The 11,299-nt window shown below is 29.1% G+C and overlaps 1 long non-coding RNA gene across 1 annotated transcript in view; it reads right to left on the bottom strand.

Moving 5' to 3' along the window:
* LOC113363996 overlaps positions 1-10,154 on the bottom strand; it is a 73,442-nt gene extending 63,288 nt beyond the window's left edge. The window contains exons 1-2 of the long non-coding RNA XR_003366003.1: positions 9,999-10,154; positions 9,831-9,880 (exon numbers count right to left, since the gene is read on the bottom strand). This is a non-coding gene — a long non-coding RNA (uncharacterized LOC113363996). The remainder of the gene's footprint in view (positions 1-9,830; positions 9,881-9,998) is intronic.
* Between the last annotated feature and the right edge of the window lie 1,145 nt (positions 10,155-11,299).

Consider the following 11,299-nt stretch of genomic DNA (forward strand, 5'->3'; position numbering starts at 1 on the left):
TCCACTTCCTATGCAAATTTAAATCTGCATCTTCAGTGATCTTGTTACTCTCTTATTTAAATTTAAATTACTTATATTTCTATCTAATCTTATATATAAAAATGGATCGCAAAATGTGTTGGTAAGCGCATAACTCAACAGCGCCCGGACCAATTTGGCCAATTCTTTTTTTAAAATGTTCGTTGAAGTCCAAGGATGGTTGTTACGGCGAGAAAAAAACGAATAATTGCCGGGAAAACCCTAAAAACAGCCCTTTCCTTCTTTAATCGAGTAGGCAACGCAATTTGTAAAAAAAACAATGATCTATGTCATGACATTTTGTGTAGCTTTTGATAATCTAATTTTGAATATATTTATATAAACATAGAAATATCTTTCTATTAACCAAGCTATATTGGCAGCCAAAAACATTGATGTAAATTAATTAAATTTCAAAATTCAAGAACAAATTACAGGCGAATCAGTTGATTCGGCAACTAACCAAGACGAGCCACCGGAGTTTTTTAACTCGCTGGATTTGCTAGGATTGTCACCTCACAATCTTCAGTTAAAGGTTGGATCGGCAATTATAATGCTGTGAAATATCGACCAACTATATTCAAAGGATAGTATAAAGCAGAAGATGTTCTCGCACCATGTATCCCAATGCGTTTCCAGTGCGTTTATGGTGTCATTAAGTGTTTGTGGTATTAACTTAGAAAACCCATGTTTCTCACATGGAAAATTGTATGTTGTTTGTTCCCGCATTGGAAAACCATCAGATTTGTTTGTCTATGCGCCAGGTAATCAAACAAAAAACATCGTTTATCACAAAGCACTACAATGAAAATTGAACTGATTTTTGAATTATGATTTACATTATTAAAATTACTTACTTTTAAATGCTTATAGTGTTTTATTTAATTATTTTTAATTTACAGCGAATTATTACCAGGGTGACGGTTCTGTTCAGGATAATTTTTTGCAAAGAATAGAAAAAAGGTAGGCACAAAACAACGCCACATTACAATTTTTTTTGACAGGACGAAGTCTGTCGGGCCGGCTAGTATCTACAATAAAAATGTTATAATAACTGCAAATTTTGATATTTACTTGCAATAGGAAACAAGAATAGGCACAAGTTTTCAAAATTGGACGAAGTTTTGCTGCATGCGCTGCATTTTCACCTGAGTTTGGAATACATCATAGATAAACAAGTATAAATGGAATACACTCTATAAAATTTTACAAATCAATTTATTGTGTTTTTAGAGTAATGATATTATTTCTGTATTGTTTTGGTATGAAAAATTGGAATAATACATTCAATACAATTAAAATTGAGCAAACCAGTTCTGGGGTTTTAAGTCAAGTATCATTCTAAACAAATTCATTGAATTTGTGCAAAATGAATGTTAATTTTCTTATAATATTTGAAAACTCAAGATGATTCCTATTTGAAATAATATTGATAAACCTAAAACAGTGATAATTTTAACAGTTGTAAGCAAAAGTTTCTCTATACTTTCCACGAGTTATCAAACAATTATCAAAAAATTCAGTTGCTCTTCTCAACAAATTCATCAGTACAACAAATCAAACTGATTCATATTCAAGAATGCATCGTTTGTAATGTTTGAAAACTCAAGATGATTTTCATTTTAAATAATATTGATTTAACCAAAACAGTTATAAATTCAACAAGTAAACCAATTTAATATTTTTAGTTATTCCTTCACAGAAAGAACATTTTTCTTGCTTTCAAGTCATGTATCAGTGGTCATTTTTTTATAATACCTGAAAACTCAAGATGATTCTAATATAACATTGAAAAAAAAAAACAAAATAGTGATAAGTTTTACAGTTAAAAACAGAAGTTTCTCTACATTTACCACAAATTATCAAAAAAATTCAACAAATTCATCAGTCCAGGAAATCAAACTGATTACTATTTAACAATGCAAGGTTTATAATATTTGAAAACTTAAGTTGATTCTCATTTGAAATAATATTATTTTAACCAAAACAGTGATTTTGTGAATTCAATCATTTTGAGCTGAAATTTCTCTAGATTTTCCACAAATCATCAATAAAAAGTATTCTCTTTCAACAAATTCATCAGCTTTATCTAAAATCAATGTTCATTTTTTGTTTAATGAATTTAAAAACTCCAGTTGATTCCTATTCAAAATAAAATTTGATTAACCAAAAGAGTGAAATTTTTACCATCTGTAAGCACAAATTTCTCTGGATTCTCCAAATACTATCAAAAAATAGTTGCTTACTTGTGCATAAATCCTTTGTCATCGCAGTTTCTTTCTTCCAATCCCTCAATTATCAAAAATCGCAAATCCCGGGCATCATTACCGCTTTATTATTATTTTTTTCACCCGCAATATCGGCGGGACGTCGAACCAATCATTTTCGCACAAAGTGAATCGTGCAAGTGCAAGTGACAGCGCGGACACGAAACCGACAATGGCCATCTCGTTAGTGGCTAGATTTCGCACAAAAGATTGTATCTGATGTCAAATACATATTTGCACCTTGGACGATCGAAAAGATCGGAATACAGAGTTGCAGATCAATAGTGCAGTGGGATGAATATCAGAAATAGGCTTTTGTGTGAATGAAATCATCTATTGGCAAATTTCTAAACTATGATTGGATAAATATTTACAATGTGCTACTAAAATTAATATTCAACATTTACAAATTTTGAAAAGCTATGGTTTAAGTTCTGTGCTGAAAAAAAATTTTTTTTTGTTTGTTTTTTTTTTCAATTTCATTCTGCAATCTGTATATATTATTACAATAAGCAGAGAATACTGACAAATATATGGTAAAAAAAAGTTGATCACAAAGTAGTAAATTCACCCAGTGGCGCTTCTACTAGAACTAATTGAAATATTATAATAGAAATAAAGAAAAGTAGCGAACATAGCTCACTTGGTAGCGTGTTCGATTCACACGACAGGGATCTTTGGATCGAATCCTGTCATAGACGTAGAATTTATGAAAAAATGAATATGTGTAGTTAATTTGAAATTAAATAAAAATTTTATTTGTAAAGTAGTAATTGAATGAAAATTTAGAGAAGAATTACAGAATTCGAAAAGTTGAATTGTATTAGGAGTAAGAAGAAAAAATATCTGATTTTGCTGAATGAAAAAAAAGTTTTTATAAAATCGTGAGTTTTCTGAAAATAGTTTGTACTAAAGTAGTTAATCTGCTAGAATTCATTAAGATGTCTATAATGAAGTGAATTCTAGATGGAATGTGAATTACTTTAATTCTGGTGGAAATGGCGCTCATTAAACTATGTGATTTAAAGGAAAAAAACTTCGTATATGCTTCTTATTTGCTTGATAGCTCACTCATTTTACACGCAAAAAACTTGTAACAGCACTCATTTTAAAGCTTATGTTGAGCACTATAAAACCCAATTTCACCGAAATGCGTAAAATGTAAAACCTCGCCACTAAATGGCTTTAAATACAACAATTAAATCTTGAACAAAATAAAAAACGACTTTTCTCTTTCAAATCTTTCTTAATATTTTTCCTAGAACACTTTATGTAATACCGATTTATTAAGATTTTTACTGACATTATTTTGTTCATTACATGATTTTCGTTAAAATGTATATTTTAGGAGATATTTGCAAAAAAACGAAGAAAAACGCCAAAAATATATGAATCTTTAGTGGCCAGTAACTTGAAAAGTATTAGTTTTTTTGAAAAACTATAGGAGACATTTTTTTCTTATAATTAGTTCTTCTATCGATTTCCGACTTTATTTTGAAAAAATGTAATTACACAATTGAGAGGGGGTGTCATCCCCCTGGGGGGTGATAGCGCAAACCGAATTATTTTCACTTTTGAACTTGGGGGTAAGATAAACCTAATTGCAAAATTTCTTTCAATTCGGAGCACAGTAAAAAAATTCAGAGGTTATACCCTTTTTTCCTCTCCGTTTACTGCACTATAATGAATATTTGAAATCAGCGTTAAATAAAAACGTTATATAAAAATTGCTTTTTCTGAAGCATTGAGTTTTCATCTTGACGATTATTTCCCAAGGATTTTTTTATAAATCTTAAGAAAAAGTAATCCAAAATGCAGATACTTCTAACGTCTATCTGCATATGTATTCACCTGGCGTAAAATATACAATGCATTTATTCAAGACGCCGAAGAAAGAACTAGATAAGGCAATCGGATTGTAAAACAAAGTCCACGGCAGAATGTTTAAATATTTATAAAGAATTCATTCGTACTTTTGAAATCTTAATCCTTCGTCTTCGCCAGCTCGTCAGACAGAAAGCGAAGTTATGAGGAGCGTAAAAAAATAACCTTTACAGAATTTTGGTATTCACCCTATAGTAAAATATGAATAAAGGCCTTTGTGTTATATGTGTTGAGTATGTTATTATAATAATTAGTCTATCATTCTAGATTCCCTGAAGTAATATATAAATTAAATACAATCAAGCTTTTTATGTGATTTTTCTTCATTTTTTAAAATTTTAGTGACATTGTGAAAATTTAATTGTGAAAAATCAATTAATGTTTATATATGAAAATTAATATAAATTACAATAAGTTTATGTCTGTGAGGCAAACAAACTTTTTGTCTAGGACTTTGCCTCATAGACAAATTTCTTTGCTTCATGAAATTTTCCAATATGGGCATTTCACGCGGTTATTTGAATAAGGCGATTTTGAATAGACGTGCCCGTCCTTTTAATTTATTCTCCTGTTATATCCCAAAAAATAGGAACAAATTTATCTGATAGCACGATACAACTAAAGAGACATAAATTATATTGTGATTTTTTTTAAATTACTAAGCACTGACTTCTATTGAGATCAAATATAGTCATTCTAAATATATTATAAATTAATTCATATTTATAAAAATTGCAGGTTGCTTTCTGCAAATAATGAATAAAATGTCTTATTCAATAGCGTCTACATTATTTTTTGTACTTTATTAAAACTAGCAATTGCTTTAATTCGAACAAGACTAATTAAGCAAGAAATGAAATGAAGCAATTCAATGTGCTACAATTGTGCTAAATGCAGAAAAATCAACGACATGTTCATAATGATCAAGCTGATATTTTTCCAATTCCAATTTTCCTAAAACATAATTTTGCTCTACAATTCTACGATATTAAAGATTTAAAATATCAGATAAGTTGGCACAAGATTTATAGAAAGAGTGCGTGTTTGTTCAAGTGCATATATATTTAAGCTCAAATACTGCAAAGAGTAATGCCAACAGGACAGCACTCATTTTATTGCTTTTATGTTAAAGTTGCTATAAATATTTAACATGAACTTTTACTGTTGCCTCGAATGCTGACGAAATGCGGAGGGCAATGTCAGATTATTTCTGCTAAAGATACCAGATACGAACTAGAACATAATAACAAAATATAAATATAAATATATATATATATATACAGAGTGCCCCAGAACTCTACATCAACCGAAAATCGTAATTATCATAGAAAAATCAGTATAGTACTAATAGTATTAATAGTACAAAAATTTAAGCTTTGAAGAACATCCTAAAGTTATTGTGGTCAATCTTTATTAATTTTGTTCAACTAAACTTTGGAACCGAAAGAGCAAATAATATTTATAGAGTGACAGTCGAAACAATTGTCACAAATATCCTAGAATTATAACTATTTGATACTTAAAATTTGAGTTTAAAAGTTTCAAAATTGGTCCAACTCGGAAAGCCCTTATTTAAAAAAAATACTAGAGTGTGTTAGTAAGTTTTATTAAAGGTTTGTACATTTAATCAGGATAGTTTTATAATGTAAAAATCGATTAAAAATATACAATTTTATTAAAAGTTAACTTATTTTCATTCAAACGACTTCGCAGTTTGCCGAATCAGAAAACTTTACCTAGAGATATCTATAAATTTTAATTCGATCGAATAGCATTAAACAATGAACCTAAATCCGTTCAGAAACTTTTCCGATATCTCTCATTTTGATATTTTACGCGTGATGCCTATTTCCAAAATACAGTATTAAATTTTGACAGTATCAAAAGGGGGATCGTTCGTAGAGCTTCGGATAATCCTGGATTTAAACTGAAAACACAGCGAATCCTTGTTACGTTTTTATGCTTTGACGCTACTTTTACTACTTTTTATTTCGCACAAACTTTTTTTTAAATCTCTTTAATTATGCATTAGATCTTTTGAACCGTAACATCTGCTTTGCTAACAATCTGGTTTGCTAATGTTGTAAAATTTTAGTTTTTCAGACGGCCGTTCTGTACTTATCAAATTTGAATAATATTTGAATTTTGAACTTATTTTATCTCTGAAATAAAATAAATTTCGTCTATCTTACCATTTTATATCATTTCAAAATATAATATTTATGTAGCATAGTTTCTAGAAAATAATGTAAATATTGCAATTTTTAGTTGCAAACTAAAAATAAAATTGTTACACAAATTTCGCTATAATTTTCAAAATTGTTCTAGGAATAAAACAATTAAAATTATGTATTATAGTATCATTTATATATAGCAAGCATTGTAAATTGAAGATATATATATATATATATATATATATGTGTGTGTGTATGTTGTACATGGTGATATATAACCAATATATTATAACAATCAATTTTTATTCCAAATCTATAACCCGACGCAGCAAAATCTCTACCGTGAAATTGCCAAAAATAATTAACCCTCGACTTTTTGCATGCTCCGCCATTTACAATTTATGAAATTCTCTTTTATAAATCATAGATGATAAATTATATATTGCAAAATTCAATTTGAAGTAAAAGAAAGAGTAATAGTTTATGGTGGTTCCGTACAAAAAATTAGCGCTGAAAAATATATATGTTTAAACGCCTTTGGAAGTGAATTTTCGATATTGAGTTTAGAATATCATTATAATGTAAGATAACATTATAAATAATAAGAATACTATTCAAGTGTATAGCAAACATGAATATGTTACTAAAATATTTTTGGCAACAAATAAAATTGTATTAAGAATGAATTATAAAGCAAAATTGATGTTTTGAATATATAGTAAGAATTCGAATGTTCAAAGAATTTTTTTTTATTTTGAAATATTTAGGAAATTTTGAAATTTTGTTGAAGCAATCGCACTGCTTTAGCTGCATAGAGATAAAACATCGAAGCGCGTAAGCGCCGCGTTGCCGTCTAACAAACCAACGATGTTAGGGAACCCATAGAAATGTAAACAAAATTGATTCACATTAATAAAATTTTTGACCACCAAATGGCATTTTTTTCACTTTTTTTACTAGATCTCCGAAACAGCTAAATCTGCCTTCCCAAAAGTCACTTCTTCATCTTGTCAATACAAGTAAAATGTTTTTTGAATCATTAAAATCAGACGCTCTGTTCTCTTAAAAACTTAGTATCTTAGGAAGGGCTAGACCTGCCTCTGAATCATTACAAATCGAATGTTTTCTAAATCATTCAAATCAGTTGATCGGTGTTCCCAAAATGTCGACAAAAATTTGTATTTGCGCACACACACACATTCATTTTTTCTAAAGTATGCCAAAATGCTCAGAAACATTTGAAACGTAAAGATATTTAAGATTTTATATTTTCGATTTTTTTGCCATTACTAAACTCACCCTACAGGAAGTTAAAAAATGAATAATAATACAATTAATCAAAAATTCAGAATTTAAACAAATTGTGTTTGATTCTTTAAGAATAATATTCATTAGAAAGTAGATTAAAAAATTATTCGACGTTACGAAAATGCATTGAATTTAAATATTTCTTTATAACAATATCTATACGAGTGCAAATGGTTAGGGTTCACAGAGTATATTTGTTCAAATTCATTTATAGTCGCATTTAAATAATTTGTACAAAAACCCTCAGAAATAAATTTGAATAGTGAAAAATATTGAAATTTCAATAAAAAATATTGAAATATTTTTTACTATTACAAAAAATCATTGGTGTTAACCATAACTATACGGGTACAAAGGTTACTTACTTAGTTGTAAAGAGATTATATTTTAACAAATCAGCGGAATCACCAGAAATAGCACCTTGGTTAAAACTAGCTGTAAGCGGAATTCTGTCTTGAGGCAATTATGGCATCGTGCCTTAAGGCAAATTGCTGGAACTTCCCGTTGAATACTGAATGTTTTCAAATAGATTATTATAAATATTGTATCATTGTCTAATATAAAATAATAAAATAAAATCTGAAATATTTTCGATACACAAAAAACTAAAAAAAAAAAAGAAAAAAAATTGAACAAAATTTTTTTTTCCAAAATCAATTATTTTGTTAAGACAAGCATAAAGTTCTTTGAATCATTTAAATCGGACGCTTAGTTCTCTCAAAAACTGCCATTTTTTACATATTTAGCTCCTTATCTTTGAAATGGCTGAGCCTGCCTTTGCCAAAAAATAATTAACACTTCTCCCAATCATTACTAATTGAATGTTTTTTAGAGCATTCAAATCGGATACTTCGTTCTCTCAAAAATTCGATTTCTATTTTCTGCACTCTTTGCTCTCCGTTCTCTCTGCCAACCATTAAGAATACAAACGTCAGAAACCGGTGCCAAACAACCTACACATTTTTGCAAGTAGATAATCATAAAAAACGTGAAACATTATTGGAAAACTACGGAAGAGACATCAAAATGTAACGTCAAAACTTGTAATTTGTTTACAAGTTACATCTTGCACTTTGTAGGTTGATCTTGGGTGGGGTATTTAATTAAAGAGCAAAAACAATATTACAATAATAACTTAAAACAATTAAAAAATATTTGAATCATTAGAACTTTATTAATTTCATTCCAATGTTAATCGAAAAGCTTATTATCAATTAATAACATTAGTTAGCATCAAGAAGTTGTCGACGTGAAATTTGAACAAAGCGGCAATCAAAGTCTTGATGTATTATTTTAGAATTTCATATCGATATATAAGTTAGCTAAACTTTTCACATTCAATATAAGTTAAGTATATTTGTTACTGGATTATCTACTACGATCCAAATTCTATCCCAGCCAACATGATGAATTTTCTGAGGGTAACAATTTTTACCAAACTATCATTTCGTAGACGAGTAAAAAAATAAAGGGGACAAAACAGACGCGTGAACTGAATAACAATAACATCGCTTCCATTGAAAGAAGAAAATATGATTAATGTAGTTAGGTGTATCATTGATTCATATATTTTTCTGCACGTCTCGACGAGAGATATCCTTCTTATGAGGAATTGTATATAAGACATTAAATGACAATTTAGAGACGTAATATATTAATGACTCTGTATAATACGTGAAATACTTCTGCTTTGCATTTATAAAAAATATCGCAGCTCAATTTAAATATCTTCGTGATATTCACCTAACGTGTTATATAGCACAACAGTCCAATGTTATGATAAGGCCATGTTATGCTCCAACTTGCATACATTATGCTACTGAATCATACTGAATACTGTCAAAATGCCATGTATTTCCTGTGCATTTAGGCATTTAGGCGTTTTATACATAAACTGCAACGTCACTCTTATGTTGCAAAGCTGCGACATACACAGCAACCACATGGCTTTTGCAAATATTTAGTATGGAAAGTTCATCACATAGCATTGGTCTGTTGAGCGGCAGAATCGGCTCATGTAGGAAATGGGAAGATTTTTTGCATTTCCATGTTTGGTTGTATTTTATAAAAATTGGTGAAGTGTCCAAACCTTTTTGAACATTAAGAAGAAACATCTTTTGAAATGGGTATTAGCATGTGATCGCACCATTAAATCTGAAAAAGAGCTTAAATCACTCACCGTAAGCAAAGCACCGATTCTTCTGGGACATCGGATTACCCATTTGTTGTCTAAAAGAGAAACAATACGTTTAAAATACAATACTAGATAATTATAGAAAATATTTCAATTCGAGAATACTGTAGGATTCAATTAATATTCATTAAGATTAATATCATTTGTATTTACCTCAATTCTCAGAAGCCTATGTCAGAAATCCAGGTCACTGAATAGACGACAACTCATTTATTTTGTAAATGTATAAGTAAAAAGAAACACAAATTCACACTACACTAAATAAAGTTACTTTTAAAAACAATTACTAATTTACAAGCACTAAACAAAATAAATTACTTATAAAAAGACATAAAAAATCACTAAAAAATCACACTAACTATAAAAAGACACTAAAATAGCACTCAAAATTGGAATTAGTAAAGTTTAAAATGAGTTGAACACACTGAAACGCACTCGATAGTACCACAGCATTATGTTTACAAATTAAACAACGCAAATCTGAAACAAAAATTATAAAATCTTTAACATAATATTGTTTTAATATATGTTTTGATGCATTTTTACAATGAACATAAAATGATAAACTTTTCCTGAAGGAACTATTTGAATAGATATAGAAATATATTTGTAGATACATACATATGGGGCAAAATATATGTACCGGTGTGAGTTAAATTAAAACAGTTTAAAACTAGCTGTAAGTGGAATTCTGTCTTAAGGCAATTAAGGCATCGTGCCTTAAGGCAAATTGCTGAAACTTCCCGTACCAAAAATTATTTTTTTTAAAAACGATTAACATTTTTGAAAAAAATTTACTTCGAAAAAATAAGATTTTTGAGAAACTATAAATGGACAAAAAATTACTTTTTTTTGAAAAAAAATTTTAAAAAAAAAAATTTAAATTTGTTTTTTTTGAAAAAAAAAATGTTTTCTTTATTTGACATATTTTGGAAGATCTGACCTTTTTTCAAAGCAATCGTACTGCTTTACTGCATAAAGACAAAATATAAGAGCGCGTAAGCGCCGCGTCGCCGTCTAACGCGTAAACATTGGTACGGAACCCATAGGAATGTAAAACAAATTCATACTTATTGTTAAAAATCTCTATAAAATATCTGATAATTTGATGTGCATATGTCTAATGATCATTTTGACCGCCAAAGGCATTTTTTTTACTTTTTTCATTAGATCTCCGAAAACCGCTAGACCTGCCTTTATGAAAATTTGGTCAATTCTTCATCTTGTCAATACAAGTAAAATGTTTTTTGACTTATTCAATTGGACACTCCGTTCTCTTAAAAACTGAGTTACCGTTTTCGGCACTTTTTGCCCCGTATGTTTGGACGGCTAGACCTGTCTTTGCCAAAAACTAATCAGCACGTCTCTTATCAATACAAATCGAATGTTTTTGAATTATTCAAATCGCTTGATCCGTGTTCCTGAAATCGTCGACGAAAATTTGTATCCGCACA

The sequence above is a fragment of the Ctenocephalides felis genome, unplaced genomic scaffold, assembly GCF_003426905.1.
Source record: "Ctenocephalides felis isolate EL2017-DRISC unplaced genomic scaffold, ASM342690v1 CF-g0.4_SCAFFOLD_00845, whole genome shotgun sequence".
Lineage (NCBI taxonomy): Eukaryota > Metazoa > Arthropoda > Insecta > Siphonaptera > Pulicidae > Ctenocephalides > Ctenocephalides felis.